The sequence below is a fragment of the Salmo trutta genome, chromosome 13 (assembly GCF_901001165.1).
Source record: "Salmo trutta chromosome 13, fSalTru1.1, whole genome shotgun sequence".
In the NCBI taxonomy this organism is placed as follows: Eukaryota; Metazoa; Chordata; class Actinopteri; order Salmoniformes; family Salmonidae; genus Salmo; species Salmo trutta.
Genome location: NC_042969.1, coordinates 29,758,906 through 29,776,252, shown reverse-complemented (window position 1 = coordinate 29,776,252; position 17,347 = coordinate 29,758,906).

The window sequence follows — 17,347 nt, the reverse complement described above, 5'->3', positions numbered from 1 at the left end:
ATTATCACTGAGTAAAACACCAGTACCACTAGGCCTGCATTATCACTGAGTAAACCACCAGTATCACTAGGCCTGCATTATCACTGAGTAAACCACCAGTACCACTAGGCCTGCATTATCACTGAGTAAAACACCAGTACCACTAGGCCTGCATTATCACTGAGTAAAACACCAGTACCACTAGGCCTGCATTATCACTGACCAGTACCACAAACCCTGCATTATCACTGAGTAAAACACCAGTACCACTAGGCCTGCATTATCACTAGGCCTGCATTATCACTGAGTAAAACACCAGTACCACTAGGCCTGCATTATCACTGAGTAAAACACCAGTACCACTAGGCCTGCATTATCACTGAGTAAACCACCAGTACCACTAGGCCTGCATTATCACTGAGTAAACCACCAGTACCACTAGGCCTGCATTATCACTGAGTAAAACACCAGTACCACTAGGCCTGCATTATCACTGAGTAAAACACCAGTACCACTAGGCCTGCATTATCACTGACCAGTACCACAAACCCTGCATTATCACTGAGTAAAACACCAGTACCACTAGGCCTGCATTATCACTGAGTAAAACACCAGTACCACTAGGCCTGCATTATCACTGAGTAAAACACCAGTACCACTAGGCCTGCATTATCACTGAGTAAAACACCAGTACCACTAGGCCTGCATTATCACTGACCAGTACCACAAACCCTGCATTATCACTGAGTAAAACACCAGTACCACTAGGCCTGCATTATCACTGAGTAAAACACCAGTACCACTAGGCCTGCATTATCACTGAGTAAAACACCAGTACCACTAGGCCTGCATTATCACTGAGTAAAACACCAGTACCACTAGGCCTGCATTATCACTGAGTAAAACACTAGGGGATTCTTAATCTAAAATAGACAACAAGAAACGTTCAAGGAACAGCTAGCTGGTTAACAGCTGTTGTTCCCAGCACTCTGAACTCAAAAAGCAGAGAAACAAGGATAGGTTGTTTCCCAAATGGCACCCTATTCCCTACATAGTGCACTACTTTTGAGCTGAGCCCATAGGGTGTAGGGCATAGGGCACCATTTGGGATGATCTTATAGTGTTGTTCCTCTTCACAGCCATGAGACTTTTACAAGCCTCCCTTACTGTAGGCCTCGTTGGGCCAAGTGGTGCATAAGCCTCCTGATGTGTGTGTGTGTTTATGTGTTTGTCTGTGTATGTTTAAGGGAGAAAGGCTTTAAACCAGGGCATTAAAAAGTCATCACCATCCTCCTTCTCTCCTAACATTCACACACTCTCTTTCTGAATGCAAGAACACACACTCTCTCTGAACATGCACACACACACACACACACACACACACACACACACACACACACACACACACACACACACACACACACACACACACACACACACACACACACACACACACACACACACACACACACGTTGACGGGCACTGCAGTACCAAGCCAGTAATCAGTGGTTGCTATAAATGGGTTAGCTGACAATGTCACAAAAAAATGGCTAGACGGTGTGTGTTGTTATGATTCTGAACGGTCAGATAGCTAGCAACAATGACAAGAAGCTGCCATGTAGGGAATCGTAGGTGACTCCTTTCAGCTCGTTTCATCTTGTTATTGATACCATGTCTTGTTTTGAGGTGTTTTGACTGATGTCATGGCAATGCTAATAAACAAACCATCAAATGTAACAATGTTTTTGAGAGACAACAAGTGCTCATTGTGCAAATATATTTATGTTTTAAATTAACATTTGGAGATGAAATATAGCTGACATGTTGTCAACAATCTAAGCTGACCCCGTCTGTTTTGCCCCATAGTTGCGAACCCCGAACCCTGACACCGTCTGTTTTTGTTGCTAAGCAACCAACCCATCTATTACAAACTCTCACAACGGGAGAAAAAAAAAGAACGAGAAACTGCTGAAGAAAGTGTTGAATGAGAGGAAAAAAGAGGAGAGGAAAAAGAGGAGAGGAAAATAGAAGAGAGGAATGAGTAGATCAGTAAGAGAAGCACCAGATCATCAGCAAACATTAGACATTTGACGTCTTGTACGGTGAGGCTGGGTGCTGCGGACTGTTCTAGTGCCCTTGCCAATTCGTTGATATACAGCTCCGGAAAAGGTTAAGATACCACTGCAAAATTATCAGTTTCTCTGGTTTTACTATTTATAGGTATGTGTTTGGGTAAAATTAACATTTTGGTTTTATTCTATAAACGTCTGACAACATTTCACCCAAATTCCAAATAAAAATATTGTAATTTAGAGCATTTATTTGCAGAAAATGACAACTGGTCAAAATTTTAACAAATGCGGTGTTGTCAGACCTTGAATAATGCAAAGAAAATAAGTTTATATTCATTTTTAAACAACACAATACTAATGTTTTAACTTGGGAAGAGTTCAGAAATCAATATTTGGTGGAAGAACCCTGATTTTTAATCACAGCTTTCATGCATCTTGGCATGCTCTCCACCAGTCTTTCACATTGATGTTGGGTGGCTTTATGTCACTCCTGGCACATCATCACCAATCTTCCACCAAATTTCATAGTGGGTGCGAGACACTGTGGCTTGTAGGTCTCTCCAGGTCTACACCCACTGTGAAATTTGGTGGATGATCGGTGATGATCTGGGGTGCTTCAGTAAGGCTGGAATCGGGCAGATTTGTCTTTGTGAAGGACGCATGAATCAAGTCACGTACAAGGTTGTCCTGGAAGAAAACTTGCTTCCTTCTGCTCTGACAATGTTCCCCTAATGATTAGGGCCTAATCTCAGGATTGGTTTTTCCAGCAGGACAATGCTCCATGCCACACAGCCAGGCCAATCAAGGTGTGGATGGAGGATCACCAGATCAAGACCCGGTCATGTCCAGCCCAATCTCCAGACCCGAACCCAATAGAAAACCTCTGGAATTTGATTAAGAGGAAGATTGATGGTCACAAGCCATTAAACAAATATGAGCTGCTTGAATTTGAGCACCAGGAGTGGCATAAAATCACCCAACATCAATGTGAAAGACTGGTGGAGAACATGCCAAGACGCATTAAAGCTGTGATTGAAAATCAGGGTTATTCCACCAAATATTGATTTCTGAACTCTTCCTAATTTAAAACATTAGTATTGCGTTGTTTAAAAATGAATATGAACTTATTTTCTCTGCATTATTCGAGGTCTGACAACACCGCATCTTTTTACATTTTTTGACCAGTTGTCATTTTCTGCAAATAAATGCTCTAAATGACAATATGTTTATTTGGAATTTGGAAGAAATGTTGTCAGTAGTTTATAGAATAAAACAAAATGTTCACTTTACCCAAACACATACCTATAAATAGTAAAACCAGAGAAACTGATCATTTTGCAGAGGTCTCTTAATTTTTTACAGAGCTGTATATGTTGAAGAGTGTGCGGCCCAAGCTGCATCCCTGTCTCACCCCACGATACTGTGGAAAGACATGTGTGTGTTTTTTTTGGCCAATTTTAACCGCACACTTGCTGTTTGTGTACATGGATTTTAGAATGTTGTATATTTATATAGCAGACCCTCAAGGGAAATTGAGTCAAAAGATTTTTTTAAATCAACCAAGCATGAGAAGACCTTGCCTTTGTTTTGGTTTGTTTGTTTGTCAATTAGGGTGTGCAGGGTGAATATGTGCTCTGTTATATGGTAATTTGGTAAAAAGCCAATTTGACATTTGAAATCTAATGTAAAGGATTTTCCCAAGGTTGGTGTTGACGCATATCCCACGGTAGTTATTGGGGTCAAATTTGTCTCCATTTTTGGTTCCAAATATTGGGGAAGATGCCAGAGCTGAGGATGATGTTAAAGAGTTTAAGTATAGCCAATTGGAATTTGTCACGGATCCCTCTGGAACTTTCATTACGCACAACTGTCCCCTATTCCCACTGATTAGTACTTGTATAAGTGTGCCCTTTGGTTTCCGTTGGCCTGTCGATTACTGTTACTATGTCCGTTGGTGCGTGTGAGTACCTGTGCTGTGTGTTTTGGCTTTCGTGGCATTGTGGATTGCGCAGATGATTACGAGTCTTGTCCGTGTGTTAATCATTGTGCGCGTGTGTTATGTATTAGAGGTACTCCTCGCTCTTTTGTTTGGGTTTCTATCCTGTGTTTTTGTATAGTGTTTGTTTGGTCTTCGTCATGTGCCTTCACACGGCACGCCGTAATTTGGGTACAATAAAAAAAACTATTATACATTCCTGCACCTGTCTCCCGAATCATTTATAGCAGTGTGACAGAATTTGTGGTCAGTAAATCTTAGAATTTCATTTAAGATACCATCAACACCACAGGCCATTTTTGGGTTGGAGGGTTTGTATTTTGCCCTGTAGTTCATTCAATGTAATTGGAGAATCCCGTGGGTTCTATAAGTCTTTAATAGCTGATTCTAAAATGTGTATTTGATCATGTATATGTTTTTGCTGTTTATTCTTTGTTATAGTGCCAAAAAGATTGGAGAAGTGGTTTATCCATACATCTCCAGTTTAGATAGATACCTCTTTAAGTTGTTGTTTGTTTAGTGTTTTCCAATTTTCACAGAAGTGGTTAGATTCAATGGATTCTTAAATTACATTGAGCTGATTTCTGACATGCTGTTCCTTCTTTTTCCGTAGTGAATTTCTGTATTGTTTTAGTGGTTCACCATGGTGAAGGTGTAGGCTCAGGTTTTCTGGGTCCCTTTGTTTTGGGTTGGATAGGTTTGTAATTTCTTTTTTTAGATTTTTGCATTCTTCATCAAAACAGGGAAGGGACTCAGGGGGTATGCTAATTTGGTATAGAGCAGATCTAACTCACTTTGCTCTAGAATTAATCAGTTCATTTTCATTGCATACAATGCTCTGAGTGCATTGACTGCCATATTAAAGTTTCCCGGAGCAGATATGGTCAGACCAAGATATGAGTCATTTCTTGTGTGTTCAATTATGGTGTTGTTCAAAGTAAATTCATATTTGTGTTTCTGACATGATGTTCATGTTGTTGTTTTTTTACTGCAGGGCCCAATTATGGCAATATTGCTCTAGAATGTTAAGGTTCTGTTGAAGACGTTCTTTGGTAGGTGATAGAAAACCAGCTACACAATCCACCCAGAGACTATCCGACCAGCTACACAATCTACCCAGAGACTATCAGACCAGCTACACAACCCACCCACAGACTATAAGACCAGCTACACAATCCACCCAGAGACTATCAGACCAGCTACACAATCCACCCAGAGACTATCAGACCAGCAACACAACCCACCCAGAGACTATCAGACCAACTACACAACCCACCCAGAGACTATGAGACCAGCTACACAACCCACCCAGAGACTATCAGACCAGCTACACAATCCACCCAGAGACTATCAGACCAGCTACACAATCCACCCAGAGAATATCAGACCAGCTACACAACCCACCCACAGACTATAAGACCAGCTACACAATCCACCCAGAGACTATCAGACCAGCTACACAATCCACCCAGAGAATATCAGACCAGCTACACAATCCACCCAGAGACTATCAGACCAGCTACACAATCCACCCAGAGACTATCAGACCAGCTACAATACCCACCCAGAGACTCAGACCAGCTACACATTCCACCAAGAGACACAGTCCAGCTACACAATCCCCCCAGAGACTCAGTCCAGCTACACAATCCACCCAGAGACTATCATACCAGCTACACAATCCACCCAGAGACTATCAGACCAGCTACACAATCCACCCAGAGAATATCAGACCAGCTACACAATCCACCCAGAGACTATCAGACCAGCTACACAATCCACCCAGAGAATATCAGACCAGCTACACAATCCACCCAGAGACTATCAGACCAGCTGCACAATCCCCCCAGAGACTATTAGACCGCCTACACAACCTACCCAGAGACTCAGACCAGCTACACAATCCACCCAGAGACTCAGTCCAGATCCACAATTTACCTAGAGACTATCATACCAGCTACAAAATCCACCCAGAGACTATCAGACCAGCTACCCAATCCACCGAGAGACTATCAGACCAGCAACACAACCCACCCAGAGACTATCAAACCCAGAGACTCAGACCAGCTACACAATCCACCCAGAGACTATCAGACCAGCTACACAATCCACCCAGAGACTCAGACCAGCTACACAATCCACCAAGAGACTACCAGACAGCTACACAATCCGCCCAGAGACTATCAGACCAGCTACACAATCCACGCAGAGACTCAGACCAGCTACACAATCCACCCAGAGACTATCAGACAGCTACAAAATCCACCCAGAGACTATCAGATCAGCTACACAACCCACCCAGAGACTCAGATCAACTACACAATCCACCCAGAGACACAGTCCAGCTACACAATCCCCCCAGAGACGATCAGACCAGCTACACAATCCACCCAGAGACTATCAGACCAGCTACACAACCCACCCAGAGATGCAGACTAGCTACACAATCCACCAAGAGACTATCAAACCAGCTACACAATCCCCCCAGAGACTATCAAACCCAGAGACTCAGACCAGCAACACAATCCACCCAGAGACTATCAGACCAGCTACAATACCCACCTAGAGACTCAGACCAGCTACACAATCCACCCAGAGACACAGTCCAGCTACACAATCCCCCCAGAGACTCAGTCCAGCTACACAATCCACCCAGAGACTATCATACCAGCTACACAATCCACCCAGAGACTATCAGACCAGCTACACAATCCACCCAGAGAATATCAGACCAGCTACACAATCCCCCCAGAGACTCAGTCCAGCTACACAATCCACCCAGAGACTATCAGACCAGCTACACAATCCACCCAGAGACAACCAGACAGCTACACAATCCACCCAGAGACTATCAGACCAGCTACACAATCCACCCAGAGACTCAGACCAGCTACACAATCCACCCAGAGACTATCAGACAGCTACACAATCCACCCAGAGACTATCAGACAGCTACACAATCCACCCAGAGACTATCAGATCAGCTACACAACCCACCCAGAGACTCAGACCAACTACACAATCCACCCAGAGACACAGTCCAGCTACACAATCCCCCCAGAGACGATCAGACCAGCTACACAATCCACCCAGAGACTATCAGACCAGCTACACAACCCACCCAGAGATGCAGACCAGCTACACAATCCACCCAGAGACTCAGACCAGCTACACAATCCACCCAGAGACACAGTCCAGCTACACAATCCCCCCAGAGACTCAGTCCAGCTACACAATCCACCCAGAGACTATCATACCAGCTACACAATCCACCCAGAGACTATCAGACCAGCTACACAATCCACCCAGAGAATATCAGACCAGCTACACAATCCACCCAGAGACTATCAGACCAGCTACACAATCCACCCAGAGAATATCAGACCAGCTACACAATCCAACCAGAGACTCAGTCCAGCTACACAATCCACCCAGAGACTATCAGATCAGCTACACAATCCACCCAGAGACTCAGACCAGCTACACAATCCACCCATAGACTCAGACCAGCTACACATCCCACCCAGAGACTATCAGACCAGCTACACAATCCACCCAGAGACTATCAGACCAGCTACACAACCCACCCAGAGACTATGAGACCAGCTACACAACCCACCCAGAGACTATGAGACAAGCTATTCAATCCACCCAGAGACTATCAGACCAGCTACACAATCCATCCAGAGACTATGAGACCGCCTACACAACCTACCCAGAGACTCAGACCAGCTACACAATCCACCCAGAGACTCAGTCCAGCTACACAATCTACCCAGAGACTATCATACCAGCTACAAAATCCACCCAGAGACTATCAGACCAGCTACCCAATCCACCCAGAGACTATCAGACCAGCAACACAACCCACCCACAGACTATAAGACCAGCTACACAATCCACCCAGAGACGATCAGACCAGCTACACAATCCACCCAGAGACTATCAGACCAGCAACACAACCCACCCAGAGACTATCAGACCAGCTACACAACCCACCCAGAGACTATGAGACCAGCTACACAATCCACCCAGAGACTATCAGACCAGCTACACAATCCACCCAGAGAATATCAGACCAGCTACACAACCCACCCACAGACTATAAGACCAGCTACACAATCCACCCAGAGACTATCAGACCAGCTACACAATCCACCCAGAGACTATCAGACCAGCTACAATACCCACCCAGAGACTCAGACCAGCTACACAATCCACCAAGAGACACAGTCCAGCTACACAATCCCCCCAGAGACTCAGTCCAGCTACACAATCCACCCAGAGACTATCATACCAGCTACACAATCCACCCAGAGACTATCAGACCAGCTACACAATCCACCCAGAGAATATCAGACCAGCTACACAATCCACCCAGAGACTATCAGACCAGCTACACAATCCACCCAGAGAATATCAGACCAGCTACACAATCCACCCAGAGACTATCAGACCAGCTGCACAATCCCCCCAGAGACTATTAGACCGCCTACACAACCTACCCAGAGACTCAGACCAGCTACACAATCCACCCAGAGACTCAGTCCAGATCCACAATTTACCTAGAGACTATCATACCAGCTACAAAATCCACCCAGAGACTATCAGACCAGCTACCCAATCCACCGAGAGACTATCAGACCAGCAACACAACCCACCCAGAGACTATCAAACCCAGAGACTCAGACCAGCTACAAAATCCACCCAGAGACTATCATACCAGCTACACAATCCACCCAGAGACTCAGTCCAGATACACAATTTACCTAGAGACTATCATACCAGATACAAAATCCACCCAGACACTATCAGACCAGCTACCCAATCCACCCAGAGACTATCAGACCAGCAACACAACCCACCCAGAGACTATCAGACCAGCAACACAACCCACCCAGAGACTATCAGACCAGCTACACAATCCACCCAGAGACTATCAGACCAGCTACACAATCCACCCAGAGAATATCAGACCAGCTACACAATCCACCCAGAGACTATCAGACCAGCTACACAATCCCCCCAGAGACTATCAGACCAGCAACACAATCCACCCAGAGACTATCAGACCAGCTACAATACCCACCTAGAGACTCAGACCAGCTACACAATCCACCCAGAGACACAGTCCAGCTACACAATCCCCCCAGAGACTCAGTCCAGCTACACAATCCACCCAGAGACTATCATACCAGCTACACAATCCACCCAGAGACTATCAGACCAGCTACACAATCCACCCAGAGAATATCAGACCATCTACACAATCCACCCAGAGACTATCAGACCAGCTACACAATCCACCCAGAGACTACCAGACAGCTACACAATCCACCCAGTGACTATCAGACCAGCTACACAATCCACCCAGAGACTCAGACCAGCTACACAATCCACCCAGAGACTATCAGACAGCTACACAATCCACCCAGAGACTATCAGACAGCTACACAATCCACCCAGAGACTATCAGATCAGCTACACAACCCACCCAGAGACTCAGACCAACTACACAATCCACCCAGAGACACAGTCCAGCTACACAGTCCCCCCAGAGACGATCAGACCAGCTACACAATCCACCCAGAGACTATCAGACCAGCTACACAACCCACCCAGAGATGCAGACCAGCTACACAATCCACCCAGAGACTCAGACCAGCTACACAATCCACCCAGAGACACAGTCCAGCTACACAATCCCCCCAGAGACTCAGTCCAGCTACACAATCCACCCAGAGACTATCATACCAGCTACACAATCCACCCAGAGAATATCAGACCAGCTACACAATCCACCCAGAGACTATCAGACCAGCTACACAATCCACCCAGAGAATATCAGACCAGCTACACAATCCAACCAGAGACTCAGTCCAGCTACACAATCCACCCAGAGACTATCAGATCAGCTACACAATCCACCCAGAGACTCAGACCAGCTACACAATCCACCCATAGACTCAGACCAGCTACACATCCCACCCAGAGACTATCAGACCAGCTACACAATCCACCCAGAGACTATCAGACCAGCTACACAACCCACCCAGAGACTATGAGACCAGCTACACAACCCACCCAGAGACTATCAGACCAGCTACACAATCCACCCAGAGACTCAGACCAGCTACACAACCCACCCAGAGACTATCAGACCAGCTACACAACCCACCCAGAGACTATGAGACCAGCTACACAATCCACCCAGAGACTATGAGACCAGCTACACAATCCGCCCAGAGACTATGAGACTAGCTACACAACCCAACCAGAGCAGTAGCATACCTAACCTCAAGCTATCAATTAGTCAATCAATAAATCAAATGTATTTTATAAACCCTTTTTACATCAACAGTTGTCACAAAGTGCTTTACAGATACGGAGCATAAAACCCCCAATGCTTAAAACCCCCAAAGCAACTACACAAATGTAGTGAACTAAATAGGGAATAGGGTGCCATTTGGGACACAAACCAAGTCACGAATGTATCTCAGTGCAGAATGAGATGTTTAATTACAGTATGACCCGGGGTATATTACCAAATATTAATGAGCATCATTAAACTAGTGTTAACTAAGCCTTCTACTGATTAACCACAGCTGATAAGACCACTACAAGGCCTGCCTGACACTGGGGGTGTACAGGGCGTGTGTGTGAGTGTGAGTGAGTGTGAGTGTGTGTGTGAGTGAGTGTGAGTGTGTGTGTGTGTACACCTACATGCTCTGACGCATGAAGGCATGCACTCACTCACACACACGCACACACACACAAACAAGAAGCGCACACACACAAACAAGCGCAAACACACACACACAATACACAACACAGTCAGACTGGAACTGATCTGTAGGTTCATGGTTAGAGTACATGCATAACATACAGTACCAGTCAAAAGTTTCTTTATTTTTGTGTGCAAAGCTGTCATCAAGACAATGGTGGCTACTTTGAAGAATCTCAAATATCAAATATATTTTTATTTGTTTAACACTTTTTTGGTTACTACATGATTCCATATGTGGTATTACATAGTTTTATTTTTTAACTATTATTCAACAATGTAGAAAATAGTAAAAATAAAGAAAAACCCTACAATAGCTTTGATGTCTTCACTATTATTGTACAATGTAGAAAATAGTACAAATAAAGAAAACCCTTGAATAAGTTGGTGTGTCCAAACTTTGACTGGTACTGTATATACTTTACAGCAGGGACATCACTAGGCCTATTTTAGCCCCTCCTAAATAAATTAACATATTTTAATAAATTAATATAAATTAATATATTAATATATTTTTTCCTGTCAACCATTCCATCGCATCTTAAACTTCTTACCGGGCGGGCACTAGGACCTGGAGGGGGGGGGGGGGGGGGTGCTGCTGCTGCAAAGGCTGCTACACTTGCTCGTGACAGTTAGGTCTACTTGTAGCTAACATTTTGTAGCTAACACTGCTGTGGCTTGAGACTGGTAGCTAACAGTAAACTGATAGAAAAAGGCTCTGACAGGACGGATTCATGCAGATAGGCTACGATGTGAATTTGTGGTAAGTTGGAACAGAGAGAGAGAGAGTATTCACTACTATAGACTTTGGTCATAATCAAAGCTTTGTTAACCAATACGTTTTTATGTGAGGCTGCCTGTAAGTTACAGTTTAACAGATGTTGCGAGCTAGCTAATGGTAAGTTATGTGGCGATGATATCTAGTTAAGCTTCAATTAAATTTGTACGACATATGACAGCATATGTCTTACTTTTGTTAGGCATGAATAAATGATGTTCATGGTATCTTAAAGGGTCATGCAGAGAGGCTTCTATGCAAGGCAGAGATCAACATGCGAGATGTATAAGTGAGAGAGAGAGAGCAAGCATGCCCAGAGAAAGAGGGACAACAAACAGATCCAGAGCGAGAGGAACAGCGAACAGATCCAGAGAAAGAGGGACAACAAACAGATCCAGAGAGGGAGGGACAACAAACATATCCAGAGCGAGAGGAACAGCGAACAGATCCAGAGAAAGAGGGACAACAAACAGATCCAGACAGGGAGGAACAGCGAACAGATCCAGAGAGGGAGGGACAACAAACAGATCCAGAGCGAGAGGAACAGCGAACAGATCCAGAGAAAGAGGGACAACAAACAGATCCAGAGCGAGAGGAACAGCGAACAGATCCAGAGAGGGAGGGACAACAAACAGATTTAGAGCGAGAGGGACAACAAACAGATCCAGACAGGGAGGGACAACAAACAGATCCAGAGAGAGAGGGACAACAAACAGATCCAGAGAGAGGGACAACAAACAGATCCAGACAGGGAGGGACAACAAACAGATCCAGACAGGGAGGGACAACAAACAGATCCAGACAGGGAGGGACAACAAACAGATCCAGACAGGGACAACAAACAGATCCAGACAGGGAGGGACAACAAACAGATCTAGAGAGAGAGGGACAACAAACAGATCCAGACAGGGAGGGACAACAAACAGATCCAGACAGGGAGGGACAACAAACAGATCCAGACAGGGAGGGACAACAAACAGATCCAGACAGGGACAACAAACAGATCCAGACAGGGAGGGACAACAAACAGATCTAGAGAGAGAGGGACAACAAACAGATCCAGACATGGGAGGGACAACAAACAGATCTAGAGAGAGAGGGACAACAAACAGATCCAGACAGGGAGGGACAACAAGCAGATCCAGACAGAGACAACAAACAGATCCAGACAGGGAGGGACAACAAACACATCTAGAGAGAGAGGGACAACAAACAGATCCAGACAGGGAGGGACAACAAACAGATCCAGACAGGGAGGGACAACAAACAGATCCAGACAGGGAGGGACAACAAACAGATCCAGACAGGGAGGGACAACAAGCAGATCCAGACAGGGAGGGACAACAAACAGATCTAGAGAGAGAGGGACAACAAACAGATCCAGACAGGGAGGGACAACAAACAGATCTAGAGAGAGAGGGACAACAAACAGATCCAGACAGGGAGGGACAGCAAGCAGATCCAGACAGGGAGGGACAACAAACAGATCTAGAGAGAGAGGGACAACAAACAGATCCAGACATGGGAGGGACAACAAACAGATCCAGACAGGGAGGGACAACAAACAGATCTAGAGAGAGAGGGACAACAAACAGATCCAGACATGGGAGGGACAACAAACAGATCCAGAGAGAGGGACAACAAACAGATCCAGACAGGGAGGAACAACAAACAGATCCAGACAGGGAGGGACAACAAACAGATCCAGACAGGGAGGGACAACAAACATATCCAGAGCGAGAGGAACAGCGAACAGATCCAGAGAGAGGGACAACAAACATATCCAGAGCGAGAGGAACAGCGAACAGATCCAGAGAGGGAGGGACAATAAACAGATTTAGAGCGAGAGGGACAACAAACATATCCAGAGCGAGAGGAACAGCGAACAGATCCAGAGAGGGAGGGACAACAAACAGATTTAGAGCGAGAGGGACAACAAACAGATTTAGAGCGAGAGGGACAACAAACAGATTTAGAGCGAGAGGGACAACAAACAGATCCAGACAGGGAGGGACAACAAACAGATCCAGACAGGGAGGGACAACAAACATATCCAGAGCGAGAGGAACAGCGAACAGATCCAGAGAGGGAGGGACAACAAACAGATTTAGAGCGACAGGGACAACAAACATATCCAGACATGGGAGGGACAACAAACAGATCCAGACAGGGAGGGACAACAAACAGATCCAGAGAGAGAGGGACAACAAACAGATCCAGAGGGAGGGACAACAAACAGATCCAGACAGGGAGGGACAACAAACAGATCCAGACTGGGAGGGACAACAAACAGATCCAGACAGGGAGGGACAAAAAACAGATCCAGACAGGGAGGGACAACAAACAGATCCAGACAGGGAGGGACAACAAACAGATCCAGACAGGGAGGGACAACAAACAGATCCAGACAGGGCGGGACAACAAACAGATCCAGACAGGGACAACAAACAGATCCAGACAGGGAGGGACAACAAACAGATCTAGAGAGAGAGGGACAACAAACAGATCCAGACATGGGAGGGACAACAAACAGATCCAGACAGGGAGGGACAACAAACAGATCCAGACAGGGAGGGACAACAAACAGATCCAGACAGGGAGGGACAACAAACAGATCTAGAGAGAGAGGGACAACAAACAGATCCAGACATGGGAGGGACAACAAACAGATCCAGACAGGGAGGGACAACAAGCAGATCCAGACAGGGAGGGACAACAAACAGATCTAGAGAGAGAGGGACAACAAACAGATCCCGACAGGGAGGGACAACAAACAGATCTAGAGAGAGAGGGACAACAAACAGATCCAGACATGGGAGGGACAACAAACAGATCCAGAGAGAGGGACAACAAACAGATCCAGACAGGGAGGAACAACAAACAGATCCAGACAGGGAGGGACAACAAACAGATCCAGACAGGGAGGGACAACAAACAGATCCAGAGAGAGGGACAACAAACAGATCCAGACAGGGAGGGACAACAAACAGATCCAGAGAGGGAGGGACAACAAACAGATCCAGAGCGAGAGGAACAGCGAACAGATCCAGAGAGGGAGGGACAACAAACAGATTTAGAGCGAGAGGGACAACAAACAGATTTCGAGCGAGAGGGACAACAAACAGATTTAGAGCGAGAGGGACAACAAACAGATCCAGACATGGGAGGGACAACAAACAGATCCAGACATGGGAGGGACAACAAACAGATCCAGACAGGGAGGGACAACAAACAGATCCAGAGAGAGAGGGACAACAAACAGATCCAGAGGGAGGGACAACAAACAGATCCAGACAGGGAGGGACAACAAACAGATCCAGACTGGGAGGGACAACAAACAGATCCAGACAGGGAGGGACAACAAACAGATCCAGACAGGGAGGGACAACAAACAGACCCAGACAGGGAGGGACAACAAACAGATCCAGACAGGGAGGGACAACATACAATTTCAGAGAAAGAAAGTAATCAAGCCGCTGCAGCAACTCCAGAAATGAGAACGATTTAGGTGATAAAGACCCTGGGCCCAGACACGTGAAGCTGAATAGCTATCCACATGAAAGTTTTGGTACACAGAAAAGGGCATTTCAGCACTGCTGATTTGAGAAATACAATTGGGTAGAGTACTCTGTCCACAAAAACGCAGCTTTCTGCTTTCCATGTAGAGTTTTTGGCAAAAACAATACATTTGATTCTTTTGGCGGTAATGGCTGCAAAAATTGGAAAAATCTTTGTTTATCTTTGGTAAACATGAAGTGGCACAAACACACAGAGACAGTGTTGTGGCATGGCAAAGCTACCAGGCAACTAGCAGTCATGAGAACATTGCTCAGATTTTAACATCTGCCCATGCTAGTGATATTACAGAGAGATGGGCGTATCTGAGAAGAATTGTTGCGGTCACCTCAATGTTAGGAAGACAGAGTTTGACCCTTTCTGGCAACGGTACAATACTCCATCAAATGCGACGTATCTCTCTCCAGAATCTCAGAATAACATGATCGAATGCTGTGCTCAAGAGATTATGGACACCATGGTCTCTGAGATATCAAAGTCTGGAATGTATGCCATTATGGAGGATGAGGCCAGGGATGGGCAGTCTGAACTGTGGGCTCTGTGTGTATGTGACAGAGGGGAGCGTTTAAGGAGCGTTTACTAGCACTAGCAGAATCAAGTCATTTGATGCCCAATCGATAGCAAATGAGTTGCAACAGCAGCTCCAAATGAGAGAGGTAGCAGGCCTAAAGTGCGTTGCACAGACCTATGATGGTGCAGCTGTCATGAGTGGGTCCAAAGGAGGTGTGGAAGCACATTTCAGAGTGCTGCATCCGGAGGCAATTTATGTACATTGCTTTGCTCATGAGCTTAATGCGGTGTTGTGTCATACTTGCAGGGCTATTCTGGAGGCTGCTGAGTTTTTCAGTTTCTTGGAGAATGTGTATTAATTTTTCAGTACAGGCCTAGTTAACCATCACAAGTTCAAAGAAGCTCAGTCCAAACTTGGAATAGCATCAGCTGAACTTGTACAGCTCTCAAACACTCGCTGGGGGCATGCCAGCTGCAGTCCATAAATGCAATCCTGGACACTTTAACTGCTATTTTTGATTGTCTATCTGCCATTGGATCCCCCGTGGCTGTTGGTCTGAGAGCAAAGCTTCATAAGTTCTCCACCGTGTATTTGCTACTGATGTTTCAGTCCCTTCTTTCTATAACTGAGGGACTACACAAGTTCCTTCAGAAAGAGACTGTAGACCTGGCAGAAGCTTGTTCTGGCAAACAAGCTGTATGTGACACACCAAATGCACAGATGTATTTGCCACAGAACTTTGACAGAACCAAAGCACTCTGTGAAATTCACAATATTCCAGAGGCAGATGCAGCACGAAAGCGCAAAAGGAAAATGGGAGATTTTGTGGTGGAGACCTCCTTGGGTTTAGGCACAGAAATGTCATGTTCCCAAATAATGAAAACAGAGTTGTTGCTCCCCTGCTTGGACAGGATGGTTTGTGAGCTTGACCAGCGATTCTTGACTGTACATGCAGGTCTGCTCAAAGGCATACAGGCATGCAGCCCCAACTCAAAAAAAGTCCTAGATACATCATGCTTAACTGAGTTTGCCAAGCACTACGGTATTGATGTTAAAACAGAAGAGATGTTGGTGGCCAGAGACTTTTCTTGCCCGGAAAAGAGAGTCTGGATGTCCTCCCAAAGATATGCTTGCTGTGCATAACCTGGATGATGATATGTTTCCTTCTCTGAAGGAAATCATTCAGGTTGCTCTCACAATTCCTGTGAGCAGCTGCTCCTGTGAAAGGTCCTTTAGTGTACTGCGCCGGCTGCACTCCTGGTTGCGTAAGACAATGGGTCAGAAAAGGCTTGCAAGTCTTGCAGCCATGTCCATTGAGGGTGAAGTGCTTGGGTCACTAAGCCACAATAGAGTTATTGACCTCTTTGCCACCTTTAAAAATAGGAGGTACACTTTGATGTGTCCACCCACAAAATAAGCATCAAAAGAGAGAAGCAGGAGGAGCAGTTTTGTAATATAGATTGTAATATTTGTTTGGGATCTTACTTTTTTATCAGATTTTATTCATAATTATTATGAATTATGTTTTTACATTTTATTTAGCTCATTTAGTTGAATTTAGTTTTGCCCCATTGTGGATGATACTGTTTAAGATGTTCTATGTGTCTGAATTATTGGGTTAATTTTGAGCAACAATTAACAAAAGGGTTA